Below are 14,557 nucleotides of genomic sequence, written 5' to 3'. Positions count from 1 at the left end.
TCAGCAGTCTGTGACCTGGAAGAGCGTTCTCACCGGAACCCCACCATACTGGCACACTGATCTTGGATTTCCAGCACCCAGAACTGTGAAAAATACATTTTTGTTGTATATAAAGCTACACAGGGTGTGGTATTGTGTTATAGCAGCCAGCCTGGACTAAGACAATCCTCCTCTTAGTACATCTGATGGGATGGGGCTTATTGTCAGGGCCTATTCCTTACAAGTTTGATGCTGAACTGTCAACCTCCCCTCCTGCTCTCCCAGCTTCCCCAGGCCGGCAGCTGGTAAGAGCACTGAGCCAGGCTTATTCTCCAGCCATCTTGCAGCCCCTCCCTCCTCAACTTCTTCTGGTGGCTGGACAGTGGTAGATACTGAAATTCAGATCTGTGAAAAAGAAGAGAACCAGAGTACCCCACTTAGATGTCTTCACCAGAGCTCAAAGTCAAGTCGCTGTAAATAAAGTGATCGCTTCAAGCATATTCTTGTTCCTTAGGTATATAACACTCTTCAGAATCTCACAGGGGAGGGCAGTGGGAAAGTGATTGGCAAGGCATGATTCCAGCATTCCTGGATCCCCGGGGACTATCACCCCATTAAAACTCCAGTAGAGTCAAAGTTTGTGAAGACTAGAGCTCCAGCACTCTGGCCAAGGCATTTGGGGAGCACTGAATGGTTCTTAACTGTACTTTCTTTCCGCAGTGAATAAACATCTTTGGCATTTGTTTTCTGATCTTCACCTCTTAAGGGAAAACAAAACTTCAAAGATTTCAAACTTCAAAGAACACAAGCAAATTAACCTAATATTCTGGAGGTGTAGCCTATGTTTCCTCCTGTCAAATCGCTCTGGATGGTTATCTGAATTTCATAAAGGAGCCCTATGAGGAGAGAGGAACGTAATGGTTCGCTCAGGTGCCAGCCCAGGTGGCCACAGGACCCTAGATCACTGAGCACGCCAACACTGTGGCCTACGCACAGGCCCACTCGACACCTTCCTCTCCAAACGTGCCCCCAGGACCGACACACACGTTTTCCCAAGGGGGTCCCAGAACTCTAATCCCTTGAAATATTTCTCAGAAAATCTTTCTAAGTTCCAGCAAGTTTGGGGAGTGTTCTGTCCCAGGTTCTCCCCTCGCCCTTGCCCATTCACACGGCAGTTAAGCAAATTAAAAGCAGTGAGAATTCTTACAATAAGAAAACCCTCTGGGCTTTGTTTAGCTCAGAGAATCTTAAGTCTACCTTACCACAGAGCTCTTTTTTTTTTCTTTTTAACGTAATTCCTATTAAGATTCTGTGAAGCAACCTAAGTGTCCATCATCGGATGAATGGATAAAGAAGATGTGGCACATATATACAATGGAATATTACTCAGCCATAAAAAGAAACGAAATGGAGGTATTTGTAGTGAGGTGGATGGAGTTAGAGTCTGTCATACAGAGTGAAGTAAGTCAGAAAGAGAAAAACAAATACAGTATGCTAACACATATATATGGAATCTAAGGAAAAAAAATAAAAATAAAAAAGGTCATGAAGAACCTAGTGGCAAGACGGGAATAAAGACACAGACCTACTAGAGAATGGACTTGGGGATATGGGGGAAGGGTAAGATGTGACAGGGTGAGAGAGTGGCATGGACATATATACACTACTAAATGTAAAATAGATAGCTAGTGGGAAGCAGTCGCATAGCACAGGGAGATCAGCTCGGTGCTTTGTGACCACCTAGAGGGGTGGGATGGGGAGGGTGGGAGGGAGGGAGATGCAAGAGGGAAGAGATATGGGAACATATGTATATGTATAACTGATTCACTTTGTTATAAAGCAGAAACTAACACACCATTGTAAAGCAATTATACTCCAATAAAGATGTTAAAAAAAAAAAAAAAAAGATTCTGTGAAGCAAACATTCTACCAAACATAGAAACCCTGGCTCACACTAGTGTCTTTAGTTCAAATGAGAAGCATCCACTTTCCGTGGATTTTTGGGTCCACTCCCCCAACTTTAATTTGACATTTGTTGGTCCAACTATAACATTTGTAGGATAGATTTTTACTGTTTTATGAAGTGCTCTTTACAGCCAGTTTTTCATGCCAAATTGACCTCATTATTAGGAGTCTGATGGTATTTCAGGCCAACTAGATCTGGCTCAGCTCTAGAGTTGGGGCACTTAAACAAGGCATGAGAAACTTTTCATAAAAACATACAGATCTAGACAGTTCAGGCAATACAGTCTTTGAAATCCATTTAGAGTTACTTGCTGCTTTATTTCACTGCTTAGTTAAAATACCATGTCTGAAGAAAATATATGTAGTTTTCATTGTCAGTATCAAAAAAAAATGACAGTAATTGTAATTTCCATGAGCGGAACAATCTGTTACAGAAGAAATGTTAATATTCTTAGAAGTCTAAGTCCTTTATAGGGTGCGGTGTAACCTGTAATCTGTCTCTTGGGTTTAAATGCCTTCCTTTAGATTCCACCCTGTTTATAGTTCTATGCACAGCTCTAGACACCCCTGTTTTGAATGTGTCTCCTGGAATTGAAATTCGGTGCCATTTATTGACGAGGCAGAAGGGGGTGAGAGGTAATGATTTCTGACTAGTGATCAATAGGTTAATCCTCCAGCCTATCACGGACTCCCTAAAAATGCAGGGTGGCAAGGAAGATTTTTCTCAGCTTCAGTTCAATACAGCTATTACAGCTATGTAGGCACTAAATTAGAGACGAAAGCGTGCTGTGAGGTATACATCACGTTGGGCTCTTTGTGGTGTAAGCACTACTGGGCAGACAGAGAAGCGAGAGCAAATCGCTCGCTGACACAATGCTGGCAAGATAAGCTGATGACCACGTGGTGGTCAGAGACGGGGGCAATCATCTCTGAAAATGGTGGGCTGGCAAGTGGAGAGGGGGCTAGAGATCAGTATTTACAGCAGAATTTGTCCCCAGAGTATAACTCAGACAAAGAGTTTCAAAATTGTCCATTTATTGTTTCTGTCAGCCTTTCTAGGTCGGCTGAAAGGAGGCCTGCTGATCCTGACAAGATCAAAATGACCCTTGAAACCAGTAGATAATGGGCTGAACTCACAGTACCTTATCCTCTCTACACGGTGCCTTTCTGTCAGAATGTAAGGCAGGACAAGAAAGCGGCCCCGCGCGACATCCACACAGAAGCAGAAGTGCGCACCTTCCCAGGTTGAACTCCAGGAGTGAGAACTTCCCCGTGTCCTACACAGCACGTCTAGGGACACTGCTTCCTTTATCTGAACCCCCCAAGGAACACCTGCAGCCTTTTCTTTTAGCATTTTGGCAGGATAATGGAATGGAGAGTAGAGTGTTGTACTGGGTTTCCCCAGGGGCTGATGGAGTGAGCACACATTGGAGGCTGCCCGCAGACTTCCCAAGGATCTTGCAATGAATTTGGGCTGGGACGGGTGCAGGAGGATGCCTACAGCAGAATAGAGGGAAGAGTGCTCTTCTGCTCTGGAATCTGGGTAAAGCGGAACCAGCTTGAGGCCCAGCCTAGTCCAGAGTTTTAGGCAAAGGATCCGCAATTGACCCACCCCACCCCCAATAATCGAAAGCTGTTTAAATGTCAAGAAAATGCTAAAAAGGGATTCCATTCATTTCACACAGTGAAACTGTAACAAATCTTTCCCTAAGGTAGGACCAGCTACACAATTTGCAGAGCCCAGTGCAAAATGAAAATCTGGGGCCCCTTGTTGACAAATTATTAAAAATTTCCAGAGGGTGACAGCAGAGCCCTTCTGAGACCTGTGGAGGCCTGTGCTGCCTTAAAGGCTTTTCTTTCTTTCATTCATTCATCCATCCATCCATCCATCCATTCGTTCATCTCTCTCTCTCTCTTTCTCTCCCTTTTTCTCTCTCTCTCTCAAACAGAAGGGATCTATCCCCAAGTCTTTGGCCTCTCCCTCTCAAGGTTTCCCCCATGCTCTAGCCCAAACCAGGTCTGCAGAACCCTCCCTGGTCTCTCTCCATGCTGGCTCTGTCTCAGCTCCTTATCATGTAACCCCACTTAGCCTCTCGCTTCCTTCATTTTCCCGTTTACCAGGCCCAGATTCAGTGTTGCAAAGGATGATACTATTGGACCTAACTCAGTACAGTCTTCCTTACTGACAGAGGCATGGGGGAGAGATTTAAAACACTTAACGTTTAGTATTTTATTAGTATTTATGAATTATTGATCACTTGTTAACAGGTGCCGGAGGCTGTTTGTCATCCATAAAATGCAACTATCACTGACCTTTAGGAATTTCTGCTCTAAAATAGGCAATGATGATGACAGAAAGCAGCTCTTGAGCACCTACCATGCGCTAGGAAATACGCTGAACTTTGTATACACATTAGCTCCTTTAGTTCTCACAGCCATGAGGGTGCGTGTTATTATCATTTCCACGTGCAGATGAGGAAATGGAGCTTAGAGAGGTCGTCAACTTGCCCTTGTTCACGACCCGACCACCTGGCTCTCTAGTGTGGGTTCCTGATACTATCCAATAAGCTGGTAAACGAATGAGAACAATTAGTTTTCCTCCCACACTGCCTCTATGCTGGGCATACACTTAGGTCCTTAATATTTGCTGAACTAATAGCTGTGTTCTTTATTAGGTAAAGGAAGCAGATGAGGGTGAAAACAATGGAAAATGGAAAAGAACTGGCCAATCTGGTCAGTGAGAGGCTTGAACTGTGTTCAATTTCCAATACTGCCTTCATCCTACAATTTACGGAGCTTTAAGTAGCAACTGCTGAACATACACCTAGCTTTGGGGAAGCAGGGGCCTGGCCCGGTTCATTTTTATGCCCCCCACAGGTCTAGCATAGCAGCAACTAGTTGCTCCACAAATATTCCTTTGATTGAATTAATTTGAATGGAATAGAACTGAATTAACTCAGAATGTTTTTGGTAGGACCTGGTTTTAAGTTGAGAGAGCTCTAAATGTAAATTAAATAGACAATCACTTTTTAGAAGTGCACAAAATAACAATGGACAAAGCCCAAACAGCCACAAATCCCTGGGTCTCAGTCTGGGGGAGCCAGAGGAGCTTCTGGGCCTCCACATGCCCAGCCTGCTGTCTGCTCATTCTCTAACTGTGATGAAGGAATTAAATGAAGTCTTTCAATGCTGCCACACTGCCACGAATGGGTATTAAATAATGTTCCATTGAGCTACCGGAACTGCTGCATGGGGATTCTGCCTCATCTTTATGGATGCCTTGTCATAATTTCTAGAATTATAGAAGCCATCCCATGACTCCCTAGACCGCAAGGAAACAATGTACGAAGTTTTTCTTCCCTCTCAGCTTGGAGCACATAAAATGATTTTCCACTACTCAGAATCGGAACAGATGAATATAAATACATTGGCGTGCATAAAGTTCTGAGCTGGGCTGAGGAGAGAAGCTGGCTGTGCTGGCAGGTCTCAGCTCCCAAGGGAAAACATGGAGGTCAGGATAGATGTCCCACACGGGGAGGTTGAGATGTCCCTCGGCTCTCGTCCTGAACAGCCCCAGGAAAGGGACAGGCAATATTACTCTTAACACCTAGCAGTTGGAGCCAGCCCTCCTTCTCCTTTCCCCCCTCTTTCCCCCTGCCACGCCCTGTCCTCTGGCTCCCCACCTCTTCCATTTTTCCCAGCAAAAATTTATAAAGCAAGATCCAACCCAGGTTCCAACATAATCCCATGAGATGCGGAGCGTCACTTGTTTTGATCACTCCTCCCCTCCACGTACAAACACGCTGTGTAGATATAGGAGGCAAAGCCCAGCCCAGTGAAGTGGCTACTGCGGTCTCATACTCAGGCAATAGCAAAGCGGAGGCTCTCATCCCAAACATTTAAACCTCTATTTCAGTAAGTTGTTGTTTTTTTTTTCCAGTCTGACCCTCAGGCTCAAGTTTGAAAGTCCCACACAGACAAACTCAGTAAAGATAATAGGGATCTGCATCATCATTGTCTCTCCCAATTATTGAGAGCTTACTAAACATGGGAAGAAATAACATGCTCAAGGTCACACAGGTAGTAAAAGGTTGCATGGGTAGCACATGGTGGAGAAGGGACTCAGCCCAGGATTGTCTGACCCCAAAGCTATGAGTATAACTACTCGGGTACATTGCCTTTCTATAGAGACATTAACCCTTCACAAGATGGCCACTGAGTGGTATACGTAACGCTGATCTTGGAGGAGAGTGAGTAGGACAATCATTTACAAAGAAAGAAGAAACTCATCAGCTGGTTGGTCCATCCTGTGGGCTCTGCTCATCTCCCGACTTCTGGGAGGGGAGATCCAGGCACCAGTTGGTACTTCCCTCCTTCAACCAGGCTAATGCACACACACACACACACACACACACACACACGTGTGCGTGTGCGCGCGCACACCAGAACCCCAAAGAGTGTTTCATAAATTCTTTGCTTCTACCTCTACTGAGTTCAAAGGATGGTCAGGCTTTGGCAGTAATGTCCAGGCTCTGTAACTTGTCTCCATGAATTTTGTAGATGGCTCTTAGCCTCACTAGAGATTTTAGAGCATCCCCACAGGGCCAGCACTTTAGCTACAGACCTTCTCCTTCACATTCCCTGCCCATCTCACAACCTCCCTCCCTCTTTCATCTCCTTCTTTCCTCCACCCAGATACCACCTCCTCTTTGTGTGTTGGCAGTCATTCCATTTTCTACCCAGTTCTACTCCTAAGAAGAGGGGAGCTTCAAATCATGAGTATGAAAGTAGGCATAGTGGGTGGAGAAGACACCTCTATAGTGGCTGAGCTCTGGGTGGATTATTTTAAAGAAATAATTTGCCATTTTGCCCTGTAAATGTGAACTTCCTGACAGACTATCTTGTATACCTTGTTATCTCCATCTTTTCTTGGAGTTGCATTACAAACATCCCCCTCCATTTCTTTATCCATGACAAGTGCCAGCCTCCAGAAAAAGGGAGGAGAGAGAAGAAAATATAATCCTATCCAAGCATACTATGTATGTTAAAATAACTAAAATGGATATTTGTTATTTTGTGGCAATCCAACAACAGTTTTTCTTCTTTTGGTAACAGTACACCAATTTTTTTATAGCTTAGGAAAGACATCAAGGGCTCCTGACATCATTTGAAACATCTTAGGCCTAAAGCCATATCTTCCCAGGGAATTCTGCTGTAAGAGCAATAAAATCCTCTTTGGTTTTAGCTCACTTGAGTTTGGAAAAAGAGTCACCAATGAAATATTTCTTCCTTGAATTTGTAATGCTAGCCAGATCTTTCTGGCCAAGACTCTATGGACATTTGCAGGTCTTTAACTGTAACATGAGAGCCTTGGGCAGCAAACCAAGGATTTTTGGTGGTTGCTACTGTGGGGTCAACAGTGCCTGACCTGGGGAGGAGAGTCTTTGAACCAGAGGGAGGGCTCTGCTCCTAATAAGGCTCTTCTCCTGCAGAAAACCATGAGCATCCATAGAATGGCAACTTGCCACTCTGGCTAACAGCACATTCGTATCAGGCCCAGGGGCAGGACCCCCCTTCACCTGCATGAAGCTGGCAAAAGACGAGCCTGGGAAACAAGGAATAAAATGAAAAGATTGCAGTGCTGGGTTCACAGCACTCTCAGAGTACACCTTATTGTTGCGAGCAACAGAGGGGTGCCTAGAGCACTTGTCAGGATCAAACCTCCTAATTTAAGGTAGAAGGCCACTCTGCTCATCCATTCTTTTGCTCTCCCTTGCCCTCTGTCTGTGTCAAGCCTCTCCACTCACTGTAAAGGCCAGGCCTACCTCTAAGGGGATGATTCCCAGGGTAAACAGGCAGGTATGGGGCAATTTCTTTAGCCACCATCCAAGCTTTATCTTCCTTTATGTCAAGGCCTGGTTACCAGGAGTAACCAATGCAGATGCAAGCAGCTGAAGCAAGCCCCATGGGGGCCTACTGCTTAATGGGCTCAGCTAGAATCAAAACTGAGTTTGGAGATGTGATTCAACTTGTCCTGCAGATAATTAAGTGCTCCTGAACTCTTCTTGAAGGAAATCAACAGTTTTCCAAAGAAAAATCAGGGAAAGGACAAGGAATCTTTATAAGATCCTCTAGATGGAGTTTTCTTTCATAGGGAGTGAATAGAAAATCTATGTTTGTTTATTTGTCCAAATAGCCTATTGTGTATGCTCAACTTGATGACCGGAAGAGGTTAGTGGGATTTGTTGGAGAAGGGAAATGTAAGTAAGGGACAAAAATTTGTTTAAACAGCAATGGAAGCCTTCAAAATATATGTTTTTTTCAATCTAGGCTTAGGAGGATTACAGTTTGCATGGGCCCGGATTATAACATATAAACAGGAACAACAGGGAGAGATTATGATATATAAGTATTCAAGATTACATTTACTGTCACCCCCTCCTCCTTTTGCTTGGTCAGTCTCTTCCCCTCCCTCAGATGTCAGACAAGTTATCTTCTCTAAGGGAGACCTTCACTGACCTTCCAGAAGAGACCGACTCTACTGCTCACTTTCATACCTCTTCCTCAAAGTTATCTTTTTTAGTTCCTGACACATTACAATTTAACGTGTGTTTGTGCAATTATTTCACCAATGTCTCTATTTCCCTGACTAGAATGTAATCTCCCTGAGGGCAGGGAACATGCTTATTTCTACTTGCTATTGAGATCCCTGTGCCTAACACAGAGGCTGGCACATGGTATGCATTCAATAAATGTTTGTTGGTTCAATGAGTGAGCAAATAATTAAAAATGAATGGATGGATGACATTGTACTTCATTCCTGAATACTTGCTGGCCAGTAATGGTAATGGGTCCTTAAGGAAAAGATCAGTCTTCTGGGAGTCTTACTGATTTATCATCATCTGTTCCCACTATAATTCAGACAAGTGACTTGGCCAAATGCATGGTTTATCAAGACAGTCAAATGATTAAAAAAAGTTCTCTACTAAATTTTTACTCATCAATAAGGTTAATAATTGCAATGAATCTAAACAGATCAAACATGTTTAAATCCATGAGATCAAAATGATTCTTTAAAAAGAAAGAAAAACTCTAATAGGTCATCATTGGAGAATACTGGTAGACTAATCCATTATTTTGAAAACTAGCAAATAAAGGGAAAGATTCAGATGTTTATCTTGCCTTTCCTATATGATCTGTACCACTGATTGACCACAGATGAGAGGAAGTTTTATGCAACAATAAAATACTGGGAGAACATGTATGGAAAAGGAGCTTGGGAGAATAAACCCATGAAGCTGTTTTTGAATTCCGGACTTGCCCAAGCAGCTCATGCATAGATCTGACCCTAGACAATATATGACAGTCAACCACCTAGGTATTGAATGGTCTGCTGGGTGGTGCCATCCAGATCATTACAAAGTCTTCAAAAATGGACTCACCATTGAAACCACAATCTCTAGAAGGCTGGTTGAAATGAGTGATCTGAACCTAACCAGTTTAAAAGCCTGCTAGAATAAAACCTATCAGTATTCTTTATAGGGTTTAAACAAGACCCATGGTCTCATAACATTAGATTCAAAATGCCCAGGATGTGATACAATATTACTCAGCATATGAAGAACCAGAAAAAAATCTCAACAGAATAGAGAGTCCAAAAATAGACCAACATAAATATGGCCAGTTGATTTTTGGCAAAGGTGCCCATGCAGTTCAATGGAGAAAGCATAGTCTTTTCAACAAATGGTGTTGGGACAACTTATTATACATAAGACAGATAGATAGACAGATAGATAGATAGATAGATAAGGATAATCTCCAATCTAAACCTCACATATTATGCAAAATTTAACTAAAATGTATCATAGTTCTAAATGTAAAATATACAACTTTTAAAAGAAAGCACAGGAAAAATATTCTTGACCTGGATTTAGGTGAAGGATTCTTAGATATAACAAGAACACAATACAAAAAGAACTCACAAAACTCAACAATAAGAAAATAACCCATTTAAAAATAAACAAGACTTGAACAGACATTTCATCAAGAGGATATACAGAGGACAAACATCTTTTATTGAAAAGATGTTCACTATCATTAGCCATTAGGGAAATGCAAATTAAAAAAAACTTAATGAGATACCACTATACAGTTAAAAGAATGACTAAAATAAAAATTCAGATAATTCCAAGTGATGGTGATCATGTGAAGCAGCTGGAATTCTCATACATTGCTGGTGGGAATGCAAAATGGTACAACTACTCTTGAAAACAGTTTGATAGTTTTTATAAAATTACATATTCAATTATCACATCATACACTAATCCCACTCCTACGTATTTACCCTAGGGAAATGAAAATTTATGTCCACTAAAACACTTGTACATAAATGCATATTCATAATTGCCAAAAGCCAGAAATAACTCAAATGTCCTTCAGCAGATGAATGTATAAACTAACTGGTACATCCATACAATGGAATACCACTTAACAATAGAAGGAATAAACTATTGAGACAGCACCTTGGATGAATTGCAAAAGCACTGTGTGGAATGAAAGAACTTAGTCTCAAAGATCAGATACTATATGAATCCATTTACGTGGCACTTTCAGACAAAACTATGGTGATGGAGAAAAGGTCAGAGATTGAAATAATTTACGGGTGGAGTTAGATATGACTATGAAGGGATAGCAAGAGGGAGATTTTGGGGGGTGATGGAATTGTATGGCATTTTGATTGTGGTAGTGGTTATAAGAATTTATACATATGTTATAATTCATAGATATGCATACCAAAACTGGTTATTTTACTTTATGTTAATATAAAAGATTAAAAAGAACAACAACAACAAAAAAAAAACCTTACCAAACCAGCACCTTTCTCATTAACAGGTCCCTAAGTTAGTATCTTAGAACACTTAATGTTTCTCAAGAGGTGAATATAAAAGTGGCTTTATTACTATTAATAGATATAAAATCTACTCCAGTATACTGTGATGGTCTTTTCTAAACTTTCTTTATGAACATGTGATTTATTTAAATTTGTCTTACCAAGGAGAACCACAAATTTAGAGAGATGCTCCTCTCTCTCCTCAGTGCTCATGAAATGAATCAGTCAGTCCACTCATACTGGCTCTTCAGTGATACCATCCTCATGATAAGGAAAATAGGATGATGGAAAATCTTACAACCACAGGAAAGTGCTCTGTTTGAGCACAGCAAAATGTCTCAGCACATTATCATTTCTCCACTGGCTAATACAAATTCTGGCCAGAATGCCATAGGATAGTAGTTAGAAGCAGAGAGTTATGCAAAAGCCTGATGATATATGACAGCTATTCTAGAGCAAGAGGCCCGGCACCTTAGTGATAGGCGAGAAAGGCACTACTGCCATTGTGAACTCTTTTGAAGGAACAATGTTTGGAAACTCGTTGTAAACTTTAAATGACAAGTACAACTGTGGTAGTTTGAATGCATTTTCCCAAATTCTTTGACACTCTTCCCTTTAAGAGTTGGAGTCTAATTCTCCTCCCCTTGAATGTGCGATGGAATTAGTGACTCACTTCTAACAGATAGAATAAAGAGAAAGTGATAGTTGAGTGACTTTGGAGACTAATTCATAAAAGTCACTGTGGGTTTATTCCTAGGTATTTTATTCTTTTTGATGTGATGGTAAATGGGACTGTTTCTTTAATTTTTCTTTCTGATCTTTTGTTGTTAGTGTATAAAAATGCAACTGTACTTCAAAAACTATACGATGCTGATGAAAGAAATCAAAGATGACACAAACAGATGGAAAGAAATACCATGTTCTTGGATTTGAAGAATCAATATTGTCAAAATGACTATACTACCCAAGGCGATCTACAGATTCAATGCAATCCCTATCAAATTACCAATGGCATTTTTCACAGAACTAGAACAAAAAATCTTAAAATTTGTATGGAGACACAAAAGACCCTGAATAGCCAAAGCAATCCTGAGAAAGAAAAACGGAGCTGGAGGAATCAGGCTCCCTGACTTCAGACTCCCTGACTTCAGACTATACTACAAAGGTATAGTCATCAAAACAGTATGGTACTGGCACAAAAACAGAACTATAGATCAATGGAACAGGATAGAAAGCTCAGAAATAAACCCACGCACCTATGGTCAATTAATCCATGACAAAGGAGGCAAAACTATACAATGGGGGAAAGACAGTCTCTTCAATAAATGGTGCTGGGAAAACTGGACAGCTACATGTAAAAAAAAATGAAATTAGAACACTCTTTAACACCATACTCAAAAATAAACTCAAAATTGATTAAAGACCTAAATGTAAGACTGGACACTATAAAACTCTTAGAGGAAAACATAGGCAGAACACTCTGACATGAATCGTAGCCATATCTTTTTTGATCTGTCTCCCAGAATAATGGGAAAAAAAACAAAAATAAGAAATGGGACCCAATTAAACTCAAAAGCTTTTGCACAGCAAAGGAAACCATAAACAGAATGAAAAGACAACCCACAGAATGGGAGAAAATATTTGCAAACAGTGCAACCAACAAGGGATTGGTTTCCAAAATTTACAAACAGCTCATGTGCCTTAATATCATAAAAACAAACAACCCAATCCAAAAATGGGCAGAAGACCTAAATACACATTTTCCCAAAGAAGACATAAAGATGGCCAAGAGGCACATGAAAAGATGTTCAACATCACTGATTATTAGAGAAATGCAAATCCAAACTACAATGACATATCCAACAAGGACCTACTGTATAGCACAGGGAACTCTGCTCAATATTATGTAACAACCTAAATGGGGAAAAAGAATTTGAAAAAGAATAGATACATGTATATGTATAACTGAATCACTTTGCTGTACACCTGAAACTAACACAACATTGTTCATCAACTATATTCCAATACTCCAATATAAAATAAAATGTTAAAAAAAAAAACACCACTGTGGTTTCCTGTTTGTTCTCTCTCTCTCTCTCTCTCTCTCTCTCTCTCACTCTCACTCTCAGATCACTCATTTTGGGGAGAGCCAGCTGCCTCACCCCAAGGACATTGTAGAAAGGCTCACATAGAAAGGAACTGAGGTCTCCTGCCAAGAGCCAAGTAAGTGAGCCTTCTTGGAAGTGCATCTTCTAGTCCTAGTCTTTCAGATCTTTCAAAGTCTTTCAGTCTTTCCAGTTGTTGGCCTTCAGATCACTGCAGCCCTACTGCCCTCCTAACCATAACCTCACGAGAGACCCTGAGCCAGAACTACCAAGCCATGCCACTCCTGAATCCCTGGCCCTCAGAAACTGGGAGATAATAAATGTTGGTTGTTTTAAGCTGCTAAATTTGGGGGTAACTTGTTAGGCAACAACAGACAACTAATACAGCTATGCTAATGTTAAACTGCTTTTTGATTTAGAGAAAAGAAAAAGAAGAGAGGCAGGAATAGTGATCATGATTCACTTCAACGTTTTTACCAAGCCAAGTAACATTCAAGTTATCTGGACGTCTTTCCCTGGAGGCCAGGAAATTGTACAAAGATACAGGGCATTTCCTAGAAATGATTTTTGTATTACTCATCTTAGTACACAGACATCCTCAGGTTGATGCCATGCATGGCAGTTGGGGAAGCTATACTGAATACCACAGCTACTTCCCACCAGGGATTTCCAAACTGCTACTTCATTAATCAGTCTTTTAAATAAGATATGTTGTATAAGATGTCCCAGAATAAAGCCTAGCAAAAGAATATATACAAGGTAGGCACTCAATAAATGTATTTTGGTATTAGCAATAGGCTGCTATTTTTATTCCTTTAATTAGCAGATACTGAGCTCATATCCAAATCAAAAAGACCAAAGCAAAACAAAAGCCTAGAATCAAGGTTAAAATCATGCCACTATTTCTCTGCACTCATACATAGGGGCTTTCTTTTCAAATACAAACCCAGAGTTTAGTATATGCCATGAGACAGTTGCATGAGAAGTTACTTTAAGAGAAAAGTAAGTGTTTGATGTTCCTGTCTTCTAACACTGAAAATGGAAAATCTGCCCAGCAACTCACAAATCAGTGAACACTTGACAGAAAAACATGCTTTGGCAACTTTGCTTGTTGCATTCTTTAACAGGAAAATTGAAAACATAGGATCACAAGGGTCAGATGGTTATTACTGGAAGCTGGCTCTTATAAAATGTAATACATACCATTTCCCCCATCTAAATTGCATTGCTTTGTCCAAATCACCCGATGGGGCCCAGGATAAGGTGTTTTTCTGATGTAGATAACCACCTAGGTTTCTAAAAGCACATCCATTTTAAAGTGAGGGCCTGAAGAACACCAACAGTGACAGAAAAATGATATTTTTCTGTAACCTCAGCACTGGAGAGAACAGTTCCACAAGAAATAGTTTATAGAAAAAGAAAACCTGATTATTAAACACATAGAGTGCTAGTCAGCAAAATCTGCTGCTGATGGCAACTTCCCAGACTAGAACTTTTAGACAGTCTCATTCTGTATTAGGATTTTAAGAAACTCTGAACATTTATAGATCAAGGTATCGTTTTGACTTTTTGGTAGATGGATCTATATGTCAACGAGAGGAAATATTTTAAAATACCA

General features: G+C 40.9%; 1 long non-coding RNA gene across 1 annotated transcript in view; it reads right to left on the bottom strand.

Moving 5' to 3' along the window:
• LOC132375124 (uncharacterized) overlaps positions 1 to 14,557 on the bottom strand; it is a 152,621-nt gene that overhangs the window by 43,343 nt on the left and 94,721 nt on the right. The gene's annotated exons all lie outside the window — the stretch shown is intronic.

This window comes from Balaenoptera ricei, chromosome 11 (assembly GCF_028023285.1).
Source record: "Balaenoptera ricei isolate mBalRic1 chromosome 11, mBalRic1.hap2, whole genome shotgun sequence".
Lineage (NCBI taxonomy): Eukaryota > Metazoa > Chordata > Mammalia > Artiodactyla > Balaenopteridae > Balaenoptera > Balaenoptera ricei.
The sequence above is the reverse complement of the archived record's forward strand: the minus strand, read 5'-3'. Positions and strand labels throughout refer to the sequence as shown.